Here is a 15,311-nt window from a genome sequence, read left to right as displayed (position 1 = left end):
TTTGGTATCCAGCATCTTTTTCGCCTTCACTCTCTCTCTTCCCAGGTTAGGTATCCCTCCCAACCACCTTTTTATTCTTAGTTTTTTTTTTTTTCTAGATTTACAAGTACAGGAATTTTTTATTCAACCCTATCTCTACTACTCAAGCTGCTACAACTCTCTCCTTTCAGCTCTCTTTCACTCAGCTGAAATCTCACACTATCCCTCCACCTCACAACTTAAGCTTAAACCACTATGAAGTTTTTTTTTTTTACTTCACCTATATCAATATCTCCAACTAAAACTTTTCAACTCCTTCCCGAGCTCTCCTACTTATCGGGACTTACTACTATAATTCTTTTTCTCTAACTAAGACCGGAGCCAGTGGGCTCCTGGGAAGGTATCCCCTTCCCACAATCACCTACTTCCTTCTCAAAACAACCCACCGTAACTCAAAACCTATCCCAATATCCTAAAATAAAAGTTGCAGAATATCCCCCATCCCAACTACCTATCCCAATAAATCCTACCAAAAGACCTACGGGCGGCAAGATTGCAAGAGCCCGTTTCTGGCCAAAAGGGCCAGGCAATCTTCAACAACAACAACGACTCTTTAGTTATGGTAAGGAGCTCTTCTAGGAGAAGGACACTCCAAATCTAACCATTTTTCCCTAGTCTTGGATAGTGCCATAGCATCTGTACCATAGTCTTCACTGTCTTGGGTTAGAGTTCTTTTTCTTGAAGGTACTTTCTGACACACTAGTCTATCTTATATCTCTTCCTATTGTTTTGTTAAAGTTTTTATAGTTCAGGTAGGAAATATTTATTTTAATTCTGTTACTTTGTTTTTTCCTCACTTGGCTATTTTCCCTGTTGGAGCCCCTAGGCTTATAGCATCCTGCTTTTCCAACTAGGGTTGTAGCTTAGCAAGTAATAATAATAATAATAATAATAATAATAATAATAATAATAATAATAATAATAATAATAATAACTTTAAAGGTAAAACAGGAATACTGAAAAAGTATATTTTGACTACAGAGACATTAAATATTGAAGGAAGAATGCTAATAAGGAATAGTGCAGTTGGTTCTAGATATATGAAAATTCACATGAGGTATGCGTAGGTCTTTGTATCTGATGAATAAAAAGGGTTGGTATATTAAGAAGTGTTTGATAAAAAGTGTGGTGCTTGTTTATTTGATTTATAAAAAGAGATGGGTATAGGATTCTCCAAAACGCTCATCTACATTCAGCAAGAGTATTCAAAGTATTAGGTGGTGATCTTTAGGTATTTTGATACAAACGTGAATCCATTTGTAATAAGCTCCTTCTATACTAGCGACATAATCACAGCAACTTACTTGCTTTCGAACTGCTTTAATTTTTTACATCTATATTGGGCAACAAAACTGCCGTGATTTAAGCTGGGGAGGGGTGGGGAAAAGCCGCGACAGCGGGGCAACAAACATAATTTTATCGTACGTCTGCCAACATTGCCAGCAGCAGCACCAGAAGCAACAACAACAGCATCAAAGCCACACCGCGACAAACTGCAAAGTCGCCTAGTATAGACAGGCAAGCGTGTGAATGCGGCGTCATTATCCCAACCCGACGCGTTGCACCTGCCTGTCGCCCTCGTGTCGCGGACAGCCAAAGCGACAGAGTCGCTAGCATAGACAGCAAATTGGCTTTCCAATTCAATTAACATTGATTAATCTCGGACGCGTAAACTGGGCAGCCAAACTGCCGCGACAAAGTAGCTAGTATAGAAGGGCCTTTACTTTAGAACAGTAGTTAACGGGAAATCAGGTGCTGTAAACAGTTGGCATTTTCTTGTAAAATGGCTAATTCCTATGAAGCCACAAGGATCATCTAAGTTATTGACAGGGAAACAAAAGCTCTACTACTAGGTCCCAAGGGAAGAGAGGTTAAAATATATAAGGGCGGTGCAGAGCTCAAACCAGCAATGATTCACTGGCCCTGTTAGGACAAATCATTGATAGTTTATCTACGATATAAAATGTATTCAGCAATAATTCTGATCCCACCATTATTTGTATTTCTCAAGAACTCATGCATGTCTCGTTCGGTAAAGGATAATTAAACCAACTTACAGGGTCTGAACCATTCTTTAGTTTGGTTTGTTAGGTTCTTCCCACTATTAAATTAAAAGAAAAATTCTTACACATACCTGTATATACAATGTTAAGTTAGAGGATTTTTGTTTCTTTTAGCACCTGAAAAGATTTTTTTTTTTAACGGTTTTTAAGGCTTTTCTTCCCTTTCTGAGGGTGCTCCAGGTTGTCATAGGTGTTAGGAGCTTTACAATATGTCTAGAGAAGCGTTTGTATTATGAAAAATTAATGGGTTCCAATGTCTTGTGCAAACAGCTTGTTTCTTGTGACGCACATATGTTGGCTGTGCGATTATGACATGTGTACAATGACTCTGAGATCCAATCGCTTGGCCGATACTCTTGATTGTCTTTGACAGGAACATTTGATAATACAAGTAGTGATTCCCAAACTAGGGGTCGTGCCACCTTGGGTGGGGCGTGTGATGGATATAGGGAGCGTGAGTGCATAAGCCAAATATGGCTATTTTGCAAGAAAACGACATATAATCAGTTACATATTTGGGAGTGGGCCTAGAATTACTGATCTTGTGAAAAAAAAAGATAGTCCATACGTGATGTTGGTCATCTACCTGTAAAAATCACACTGCTTCTTGAAGAGTGACCTTTTTCAGATATCCTTTGATTGCTTCTCACATCGTTTCATTCATTGTTGTTGTAGTTGTTGTTGTCTGCAGGTTCTTTAGAGCTGCAGAGAGTTCTCTTTGGAGGATGTTGTTATTAGTTTTCCATGTTTGGTATGCTCGGTCGGTAGTAAGACAAAGTGCTGGATGACAGTGTCGAAAAACAAATTGTCAAAGAAAGAAAAAAGCCTTGAACAGTTAGTGTCAAACAGATAGGACATATAGTCGAATGGACAGTGCGTCAAAAAGTTTCATACTTGAGGGAGATTAACTGGTTACTGTAGCTAAAGGCCATGTGCTAGCTAGCTATGTAAACATTTATTTACAGAGTTTCTTAAATACTAACTAGACAATTATTTCAATTATATAATTAATTGCTAAGTTCAATAGACCTTTGCTCCACCGTGGCTTGCTTTTATAACAATCTAACATTATCTCTATGCTTCTTTGTTTTGGAAAGTGGTATACAGTCCATGAGTATTTTGGCGTTACTTCAATTATCTAACTAATCACTTAGATCTAGTCGACACAATGTGTTTGACAATATCTGTTCAGCAATTTGTCTGTTCGACACTTTGACTTAAGACATTTCGTCTTTCGGCCCTCTTTCTGCTCACCGATCGACTATGACTTTTTATGCTATTATGGCATATTTAATAAAGAAGTCAATTACTATTAATTTGTATGGCATGATTTGTGATACTTTTTTTCTGATTCATTATTATTATTATTATTATTATTACTATCCAAGCTACAACCCTAGTTGGAAAAGCAAGATGCTATAAGCCCAGGGGCTCCAACAGGGAAAAATAGCCCAGTGAGGAAAGGAAATAAGGAAATAAATAAATGAAGAGAACAAATTAACAATAAATCATTCTAAAAACAGTAACAACGTCAAAACAGACATGTCATATATAAACTATTAACAGCATCAAAAACAAATATGTCATAAATAAACTATAAAAAGACTCATGTCCGCCTGGTCAACAAAAAAGCATTTGCTCCAACTTTGAACTTTTGAAGTTCTACTGATTCAACCACCCGATTAGGAAGATCATTCCACAACTTGGTAACAGCTGGAATAAAACTTCTAGAGTACTACGTAGTATTGAGCCTCGTGATGGAAAAGGCCTGGCTATTAGAATTAACTGCCTGCCTAGTATTACGAACAGGATAGAATTGTCCAGGGAGATCTGAATGTAAAGGATGGTCAGAGTTATGAAAAATCTTATGCATCATGCATTATGAACTAATTGAACGACGGTGCCAGAGATTAATATCTAGATCAGGAATAAGAAATTTAATAGACCGTAAGTTTCTGTCCAACAAATTAAGATGAGAATCAGCAGCTGAAGACCAAACAGGAGAACAATACTCAAAACAAGGTAGAATGAAAGAATTAAAACACTTCTTCAGAATAGATTGAACACCGAAAATCTTGAAAGACTTTCTCAATAAGCCTATTTTGTGTGCAATTGAAGAAGACACAGACCTTATATGTTTCTCAAAAGTAAATTTACTGTCGAGAATCACACCTAAAATTTTGAAAGAGTCATACATATTTAAAGAAACATTATCAATACTGAGATCCGGATGTTGAGGAGCCACCGTCCTTGACCTACTTACAATCATACTTTGAGTTTTGTTAGGATTCAATTTCATACCCCATAATTTGCACCATGCACTAATTCTAGCTAAATCTCTATTAAGGGATTCACCAACCCTAGATCTACATTCAGGGGATGGAATTGATGCAAAGAGAGTAGCATCATCTGCATATGCAACAAGCTTGTTTTCTAGGCCAAACCACATGTCATGTGTATATAGTATGAAAAGTAATGGGCCAAGAACACTACCCTGTGGAACACCGGATATCACATTCCTATAATCACTATGGTGCCCATCAACAACAACTCTTTGAGATCTACTACTTAAAAAATCAATAATAATGCTAAGAAACGACCCACCCACTCCCAACTGTTTCAGTTTGAAAACAAGGGCCTCATGATTAACACGGTCAAAGGCAGCACTAAAATCAAGGCCAATCATACGAACTTCCCGACCACAATCAAGGGATTTCTGTACAGCATTGGAGATTGTAAGAAGAGCATCACATGCTCCAAGGCCTTTACGAAAACCAAATTGCAAACTAGGGAGTAGATGATTACCTTCAGCAAACCTATTAAGACGTTTTGGCAGAAGACGTTCAAAAACTTTAGATAATATGGGAGTTATGGAAATTGGGCGGTAATCAGTGGGACTTGAGCTACCACAAACACATTTACATAGAGGAGTAACATTACCAATTCTCCAACTAGTGCTAAAAGCTCCTCTTCTTGCTAACTTGCGCAAAATAACAGATAACTTTGGAGCTAAGAAATCTGCTGTCTTTATAAAAAACAAAGGAAAAATACCATTTGGGTCTACACCTCCATAAGCATCAAGGTCCATCAACAGAGCTTTAATCTCACGAGATCGAAAAGCTAAACTAGTTAGTTTAGCCTCAGGAAAACAGGAATGAGGAAGTTCAAGTTTTTCATTACTCTGTTTACTGTCAAAAACATCAGCCAAAAGGGTTGCCTTTTCCTTTGGACAGTGAGTGACTGAGCCATCTGGTTTAAGTAAAGGAGGAACTGTTGCATCTACACCAAAGAGTGCAGATTTAAGGGTAGACCACCATTTATGTTCCTGAGTTGTACCAGAAAGTGTTTCTTTTATGGTTAAATTGTACTCCTTTTCAGTTGAGGCATAAACTCTCTGAGCAAAAGCTCGAAGCTGAGTATAGTTGTTCCAGGTCAAATCTGATCTGTTCCCCTTCCAAAGATGATAGGCCTCCTGTTTCTCCAAATAAGCACGTCTACAATCATCATTGAACCACGGTTTGTCCTTCACTCGATACCTTAGCACACGAGAAGGGATACGCCTATCAATTATGTTGACTAGATTCTCATTCAAAGGGACAACAGGATCTACACTATTATATAATTGTGACCAATTCAAGCACAAAAGATCATGTAAAATCCCATTCCAGTCTGCTTGGGATTTCATATAAATTTTACAAGAATATGATATATCAGGGACAGGCTGCTCAGTCTTCACTAATAATGAAATCAAGGCATGATCAGATGTCCCGACTGGAGAACCAACCTTACTAGTTATAACGCCAGGGGAGTCAGTGTATACGAGGTCCAAGCAATTACCAGACCTGTGAGTAGCTTCATTTATGATTTGCTCACAGCCTGATTCAGAGGCAAAGTCTAAAGCTCTTAAGCCATGGCGATCGGTAGGAGAGATAGAACTTAACCACTCCCTATGGTGAGCATTAAAATCACCAACAAAGACAAAAGAAGCCTTTCTATCATCTTCTTGTATCTTAGCCATAATGGTAAGAAGACAATCGAAGATAGAATCATCTATGTCTGGATTCCGGTAGATCGAACACAAATAAAAGTTGTTATGCCTGCCACAAACTTTTATTACCTGAATCTCATGACATCCACATTGATAGCAGGACTTATGAGAAGCAGGGTACTCGGTCCTAATATACACCGCCATTCCCCTGGCCCTAGGGATGGCATCACGTTTCAACATTATTGGCTTCTTAAAACCAGTTATAAGGAGCTCAGATGAGTGCCTCATATTAGAAACCAAAGTTTCTGAGCACAAAAGAATATCATACTGTCTGGACGCAACTGTAAGGTCTTGGATATTTGCATGAAGACCACGAATATTGCAATACAGAAGACGACATTGACGAAATCTAGGACGTACTGGTCCCGGATTTCGCTCAATGTCTCCAGACAGCATAAGAATTAATAGAAATAAAAAAGAGAAAGCATACTTAAAAACTAGATTAACAAGAATTATAACAAAAACAATACGTACAGAATTATAAACAAAGTGATTGATGATACCCATAGACTATAGTAAAAAGTCGGAAAAACTGGTCAACATGGAGGAGCCGATACACCATGCAAGGCTAAATACCCTCCAGGATAGCCACTTCAACTGAAGGGAGGACAGTAAGGATGGTTTTGAGAAGAAAAATAATCAGAAAAAGGAAAAGACAACCTCTTGATAAACCACCAGGCATCCATGGCCCTTCTATTAAGCCTGCCCAACACACCATTTCAAAAAAACAAGAGGAAAAAAAAAAATAAGATAGAATAGTGTGCCTGAGTGTACCCTCAAGCAAGAGAACTCCAACCCAAGACAGTGGAAGACCATGGTACAGAGGCTATGGCACTACCCAAGACTAGAGAACAGTGGTTTAATTTTGGAGTGTCCTTCTCCTAGAAGAGCTGCTTACCACAGCTAAAGAGTCTCTTCTACCCTTACCAAGAGGAAAGTACACTGAACAAATTGCAGTACAGTAATTAACCCCTTGGGTGAAGATGTGTTAAGTATCTCATTGTTGTCAGATGTATGAGGAAAGACGAGAATATGTAAAGAATAGGCCAAACTATTCTGTGTAAGTGTAGGCAAAGAAAAAATAAGCCGTGACCAGAGAGAGGGAACCAATGCATTACTGTCTGGCCAGTCAAAGGATCCAATACCTCTCTAGTGGTAGTATCTCAACGGGCGGCTGGTGCCCTGGCCAACCTACTACCTACATGTTCCGAATCACTTTATACAGAGTTTTTTTTTTATTCAATTGTACTTCTAAGGCAATATGGAGAGATAGTGCATTTTTTTCTTTGATTTGAGATATTATAGTTAACCAATTTTTTCTTCGTAAATTGGAAATTTTACCATGACTTAATTTATATACAATGGAATTCATAATATATTTGCATTATGAGGATATTTATACAAAAGAGAAATAAGATTTGTAAGATCAAACGAAGAACCTTTAAATAAAGACATAGCCAGTGAGCTGCTGAGATATACAAAAACCATACTCACTCCTTCACCCCCTACAGTGCCCCTGTTAGTAAAAAAGAAAACTACATCGAATAGCAATCCAAGAATAAGAAATAGAACTAAGCCAGATGACCTGTTAATAAGTTAGCCAATGAAAAACTTCCTCTATATAACATCCCAATTTTTACTTTAATTTTGTTAATGTGGCCACTAAAAGTAATTACATCTGTCAACAAAGTTGGGAGGAAGTTATGTTTTAGGCCTTGTTTGTCTGTTTGTTTGTGAACAACGACCTAGCGACAATTTTATTCATAAGTAGTGAAAATTTCAAGAATTAATTAATATGTTGATACGTGGAAGTGATTCTATTTTGAGAGTCCTAGGTCAACGGTCAAGGTCAAGGTCGAGGGAAAAGTCGACCGAATTAACCTTTTGGCAAAATGTTTTCGAGAAATAAGCAGCTGTGGTGGAGGTATGCACTATCATAGTGCTTTTATAGTTATAACATGTATTTACTTGTACTAGGCTATATGTAGAATTGTCTTTCATCTGGTCTGTAAAACTGGCAATTCTCACATATAAGTTGGTAATTTCTTGGCCAGCACACTCACCACATTCATTGTCACTGTTAACTACTGAAGATACGCCCACCCTTTGCCACCTGGCACATAAGAGATAAGGGATGATTTTCTCTGGGAAGAAGAAGCCTCTTCCGGAGTTTGTAAGGTGATGACCTTCCTCCTTATCTACCTTCTCCTCCCTCCTCATTGTGTGATTCTCTTTTTTCTTCTCTCATGATTTCAATTCCCTTCTTACATCCTACTTCCATTTCTAATGATGCTATCAAAGTTTAGAGTTTTGGTATTGGAACAATGGATTGTTCTAGAGTAAAACACATAAAAAACATTGAAGCAAAACCTAAACATCAAAGAGAATGTACCATCATATGGGAAGAACGAGTGGCTGTAGGCCTGTTGAAGTAAAAAAAAACTAACTTAATGCTGCAGTGAAATATGAATGAAAAGCGCACCATATAACAAAATTTTGGCCTCCTCGAGAGGACAATTGCCCTGCCAAGTATGGTATAGAGTATGGGAATCTCCCCATCCTCACTGAAATGATATGAATCTGCTCTCAGAATTATATTATTATTATTATTATTATTATTATTATTATTATTATTATTATTATTATTATTATTATTATTATTATTATTATTAGCTATGCTACAATACTAATTGGAAAAGTAGGATGCAATAAGCCCATGGCCCCAACAGGGAAAATAGCCCAACAAGGAAAGGAAATAATGAAATAAATAAAGTATATGAGAATTAATGAACATTTGAAATAAATTATCTTAAGAATAGTAAACATTAAAACTAATCTTTCATATGTAAACAGTAAAAGGACTTATGTCAGCCTGTTCAACATATAAACATTTGTTGCAAGTTTGGACTTTTGAAGTTTCACAGATTCAACTACACATTTAGAAAGATCATTCCACAACTTAGTCATAGCTGGAATAAAACTTTTAGAATACTGTGTAGTATAGAGCCTCACGATGGAGAAGGCCTGACTATTGAAATTAACTGCATACCTAGTATTACGAACAGGATGGTACTGTCCAGGAAGATCTGAATGTAAGGGATGGTCTGAATAATGAAAAATCTCATGCAACATGCATAACAAAGTAATTGAATGACGATGCCAGAGATTAATATCTACATCAGGAATAAGAAATTCAAGAGATTGTAAGTTCTTGTCCAACAAATTAAGATGAGAATTAGCAGCTGGAGACCAGACAGGAGAACAATACTTGAAACAAGGTAGAATGAAAGAATTAAAACACTTCTTCAGAATAGATTTACCATGGAAAATCTTATAAGACTATCTTAATAACCCAATTTTTATGTGCAATTGAAGAAGTCACAGACCTAATGTGCTTCCCAAAAGTAAATTTGCTATCGAGAATCACTCCTGAAATGTTAAAAAAGTATACAGAGTTTAAGAAATATCATCAATGCTGAGATCCAAATGTTCAGAAGCAACTGTTCCTAACTTACAATTATACTTTGTTTTCTTAGGATTCAACTTCATGTCCCATAATTTGCACCATGCACAAATTTTAGCTACATCTCTATTAATTATAGGTATTAGGCTGACCAAGGCACAAACCACCAGTTGAGATACTACTGCTAGAGAATTATGGGGTCCTTTGACTGGCCTTACAGTACTACATTGGATCCTTCTCTCTAGTTACGGTTTATTTTCCCTTTGCCCCCCCCACACACACATACACACACACACACACACACACCGGATAGTCTGGCCTATTCTTTACATATTCTCCTCTGTCCTCATACACCTTACAACACTGAGATTACTAAACAATTCTTCTACGCTCAAGGGTTACTGCACAAGGAAGACACTCCAAAATCACACCGTTGTTCTCTAGTCTTGGGTAGTGCCATAGCCTCTGTACCATGATCTTCCACTGTCTTGGGTTAAAGTTCTCTTGCTTGAGGGTACACTTGGGCACATTGTCCTAACTTATTTCTCGTCCTCTTGTTTTGTTGAAGTTTTTTAATAGTTTATATTGATCTTTATTTTAATGCTATTACTCTTTTAAAAAAAATATTTTTCGTCGTTTCCTTTCCTCACTGGACTATTTTCTCTGTTGGAGCCCCTGGTCTTATAGCATCCTGTTTTTCCAACAATGGTTGTAGCTTAGCAAGTAATAATAATAATAATAATAATAATAATAATAATAATAATAATAATAATAATAATAATAATAATAATAATAATAATAATATCGGATTCAGCAGTCCCAGATCTACATTCAGGAGATGGGATGGATGCAAAGAGAGTAGCATCATTTGCATATGCAATGAGCTTGTTTTCTAGGTTAAACTACATGTCATGTGTATATAGTATGAAAAGTAATGAGCAAAGAATACTTCCCTGAGGAACACTAGATATCATATTCCAATACTCGCTACGGTGTCCATCAATAACAGATCTTTATGATCTCTTTCTTAAACATTCAATAACAATGCTAAGAAAACAACTACCTACTCCTAACTCTTTGAGTTTGAAAAAAAGGGTCTCATGATTAACACGGTCAAAGGCAGCTCTAAAATCAAGGCCAATCACACTAACCTCCTGACCACAATCAAGGGATTTCTTACAGTATTGGAGATTGTAAGAGAATCTCATGCTGTAAGACCTTTACAAAAATCTAAATTTCAAATTAGGGAACAGATGATTACCTTCAGCAAACCTAGTTATAGATTTTGTCAAAAGACGTTCAAAAACTTCATATGATATGGGAGTTATGGAAAATGGGTGGTAATCAGTTGGACTTGAGATATCACAAACACATTTAAATAGTGGAGTAACATTACCATTTCTCCAATAAGTGCTTAAAGAACCCCTTCTTGCTAACTTGCGCAAAATAACAGATAACTTTGGAGCTTAGAAATATGCAGTATTTATAAGATATAAACGAAAAATTCCATTCAGGTGTACACCTCCATAAGACTCAATCTTCACCAAGAGAGCTTTAATTTCACGATATCGAACTGCTCAACTAGTTAGTTTAGCCTCATGAAAACAAGAATGAAGAAGATCAAGTTCCTCATTACTCTGTTAAACATATCAGCCAAAAGAGTTGCCCTTTCCTTCTGACAGTGAGTAACAGAGCCATCTAGTTTAAGTAAAGGATGAACTGTTGCAGCTACACCAAAGAATACAGATTTAGAGGTAGCCCAACACTTATGTTCCTGGGTTGTACCAGAAAGGGTCTCTATTATGGTTAAATTGTATTCCTTTAAAATTCAAGCATAAACTCTTTGATCTAAAGCAGTAAGGTGAGTATTGATATTCTGATTAAAATCCCATCGGTTATCCTTTGAAAGATCATAGGCCTCCTGCTTCTCTAAATAACCCCGTTTAAAATCATCATTGAATCATGGTTTTCCTTTCACTCGGTACCTTAGGACACGAGAAGGGATACGACTATCAATTATATTGACCAGATTCTCATTCAAAGGAACACCAGGATCAACACTATTATACAATTGTGAAGAATTGAAGCCCAAATGATCACTCAAATGATCACTCAAAATACCATTCTAGTGTGCTTGAGATTTTATATGAATCTTACACGAGTAGAATACATCCAGGCCAGACTGTTCAATCTTCCATACTAAGAAAATCAAGGCATTATCAGATGTCCTAACTGGAGAACCAACCTTTCGTGTTATAACGCTAGTGGAGTCAGTGTTTACGAGGCTTAAGCAATTACCGAACCTGTGAGTAGCTTCACTTAAGATTTGTTCAAAGCCTGACTCAGAGGCAAAGTCCAAAGCTCTTAAAACCAGTTATAAAGAGGTTAGATGAGTGCCTCATATCAGAAGCCAAAGTTTCTGAGCACAAAAGAATATCATACTGCCTGGACACAATTGTAAGGTCTTGAATGAAGAACATGAATATTGCAATACAGTAGGGAACACTGACGGAGTCTACGATGTACTGGTCCCAGATTGCGCTCAATGTCTCCAGACAGCATAAGAATTGATAATAATAAAAGAGATACATCGCACTTGAAAAGAAAATTAACAATAATGATAGCAAAAACAATATGTACAGAAATATAAATAAAGTGATTGATAAAATCCATAGACTATAAATAAAAAGTAAAAAAAAACTGGTCAATACGGCAGAGCCTATTCACCATACAAGGCTAAATACCCTGAAGGATAGCCACTTCAACTGAAGGGAGGAGAGTAAGATTGGTTTTGAAAAGAGAGAGAGAAAAAAAAACAGTTAAGGAAAAGACAACTGGATGAACCACCAAGCATCCATGGCCCTTCTATTAAGTTTGCCCAACACACCATTTCAAAAGAACAAGAATAATAAAAGAAAAACTAATATAGAATAGTGTGCCAGAGTGTACCCTCACGCATATAATAAAGTCTGTTGCCAAGGTCAAATATTGTCCGCTATTCCGATTAAAATATATGAGACATTAGAGTGCCTAAATGAATAAAAAAGTGAACATCTACTTGACTGAAGTTTCATAACTGTTGTTAACCTCATAATGACTCGTTTAAGCAATGCAATGTTAGATTCGCTCAAGGGGTTATCTAGTGTACTATAATCGTTCAGTGGCTACTTTCCTTTTGGTAAGGGTATACAAGACTCTTTAGCTATGGTAAGTAGCTTATCTAGGAGGACAATTCCAAATCAAACCATTGTTCTTTAATCTTGGGTAGTGCCCTATCCTCTGAACCATGGGCCTTCCACTGTCTTGATGTAGTTGTCTTGCTTGAGGGTACACTATTCTATCTTATTTCTCTTCCTCCTGTTTTTTTCAGTTTTTATAGTTTATAAAACTATGGAACATAGTTTTAAAATATTATACTTCAATTGTTCAATAATTCTCTCGTAGTTTATTCATTTAAGTATTTCCTTTCCTCATTGGGCTATCTTTTTTTTCTGTCAGAGCCCTTGGGCTTATAGCATCCTGCTTTTCCAACTAGCGTTGTAAGCTTCGTTCAAGAAGCTCCATGGACACCATTTTTTTTGTGAATGTCGTCGCGATATATCAATAGAAAAAATCTGTTAATTCAACTTCAAACGAATATGCTTTAAAACTGAGTTCCTTGCTACAAATAATATACTTTTAATATTTTAGTATAAATGGTCATATGACGGTATCCACTAAATTCAATAAACAAAGTATACTATGCGACGTAGATATCACTTTTATTCAATTCATGAAAGAGAAACTCATAAGAATTATGATTTTGCAGATAGATTAATTCTATTTAGCAAAGCAATGCTTATGATAATCATGGAGAATTGACCTGCGTAAAGAAACCAATGTTACATAGGGAAAATAGGTAATGGGTTCTGTAATGTAGTAATTGCTGTATATATTTGTATTTATAGTAAGAAAGTCCTCGTTCAGATGTTATTATCAGTTATGATCAATACTATTATTTGAGTACAAATAGTATGATTAATTGTTTTCTATTTTTCCATTATTCTGATGAGTGGTAATGACAAGTGTTTTGTTGGTATAATTCTAATATGACAGTGAAAATAAATGGATTAGAACAAATGCTTCTTTTTCCAGAAAAGTACAGATCAGTCTGCTTATGTTTGTATGTCAGAAAACAGAGGCAATATGATGACTCAGTAAGTATCTTTTATCTGTGGTTTTCAGCATTCTTCAGGAACACAATTTTTTATGGCTTATCTGAAGTTTTTTCAGTTTTAGCTGAAGCTTATGGGAACAAAACAGATGTCAAGAAATCTCCTAAAAACCTCTGATGGAAGTTGAACAAATAAACTTAGAGAAGCAGCTGGATTACTTTGATAGCAGGTAACCACTCTACTGGTGGGCAAGGATGTATATGTGACAAGTTATAGGCTTAACTTCATCTACTAATTAAAGGACACATACTTTCATTTATACTTGACATGACTGGAGAATATGTGCCACTTATTCTTTAGTCACAACAGACTAGATTATACACAGATTATTACTCAATAACTAGCCAGAGTTGATAACACCAGAACTTCCAATGAGATCATGTGGGAAAGGTTACTAGCTGGAGGCTTTGCTTTGAAGACTAACCACATATCTTTCACTGGTGTTGGCATTTATCTAGGGCAAGAGTTTTTAAGGAAAATCCTAAAGGAAGATAGTGGCTTAAAGGCAATCAGCAACCGACCTGTAACACTACTGCAATTTTGCCTAGGTACATTAGAAGCTGAAGAAGTGCTTGCTATAACACACTTACCCAGAACTCACCATCATAATTTGGCACCAGCGATGTTTCGCCACAGAAAAAAAAAAAATAACTTTGTAGAAACTTCACTAAGGCTTTACGACATTTTGACAAGACAAATGATCCCTGAAAGTATTCAAGAGAACATATTAAACATAGAAACCAGGGGACAACAAGCAATGGGATGTTATATGACAGAAAAGATTGCATGCAATGATGCCAAAGGAGATGTTCAGCCGAAAGCCATAACTTCTCTTTTTGCCCAAATACTTATCATTACCAAGTTGAATTGCCAAATAAAACTTCAGGAAGTGATATCCACCTACGAATTTTCTACCACTGATGCCTACCTAATAAATATGGATGAAATACTGATTACTTGCACAAATAAGAGTGAACTGTTACACTTCCTCCTCGAAGAACTTCCATCACAGCATGGATAATCTGATTTACCAGTGCGTGAGAATGCCTACCTCATTGTAGATGGCATGTCAATTGTTCCTGAAAGCATCACAGCAGCACTACCAAAAAACTTCAAGAAACTTGTTAAAGAGTTCATCAGAGTGATGATTCCAAGGTCCAGTGAGTATGAAGGTTGTCACATACTACTTGATAATTATGCTCTGGCTGATTCTATCAAGGGTATTTGGCGACATGGTAAAAATGCTACATCTATACAAAATATTAAGACTTTTTTTAGCCAGTAATCTCACAAAATATTTGCTTACTTTGTACCCTACTGAGGAGGCCCTCAAGGTCAATAAGTCAGTGCTGCCAGTCAACAAACTACATGTGAAAACCAACAAAGAACATTTTTCCAAAATTGATAAAATTTCCCAAACAAAAGCTGATACCCTGGTGATGCTTCATGCAACTGAACCAATTGCTGAAGGATGGGTGATCTCC

General features: G+C 36.6%; 1 protein-coding gene across 1 annotated transcript in view; it reads right to left on the bottom strand.

Moving 5' to 3' along the window:
* The window catches only part of LOC137645276 (A-type potassium channel modulatory protein DPP6-like), a 631,048-nt gene that overhangs the window by 178,072 nt on the left and 437,665 nt on the right, over nt 1-15,311 (bottom strand). The window lies entirely within an intron of this gene.

Source organism: Palaemon carinicauda, chromosome 8 (assembly GCF_036898095.1).
Source record: "Palaemon carinicauda isolate YSFRI2023 chromosome 8, ASM3689809v2, whole genome shotgun sequence".
Taxonomy (NCBI): Eukaryota; Metazoa; Arthropoda; class Malacostraca; order Decapoda; family Palaemonidae; genus Palaemon; species Palaemon carinicauda.
This window is presented reverse-complemented; position numbering and strand designations above follow the sequence as displayed.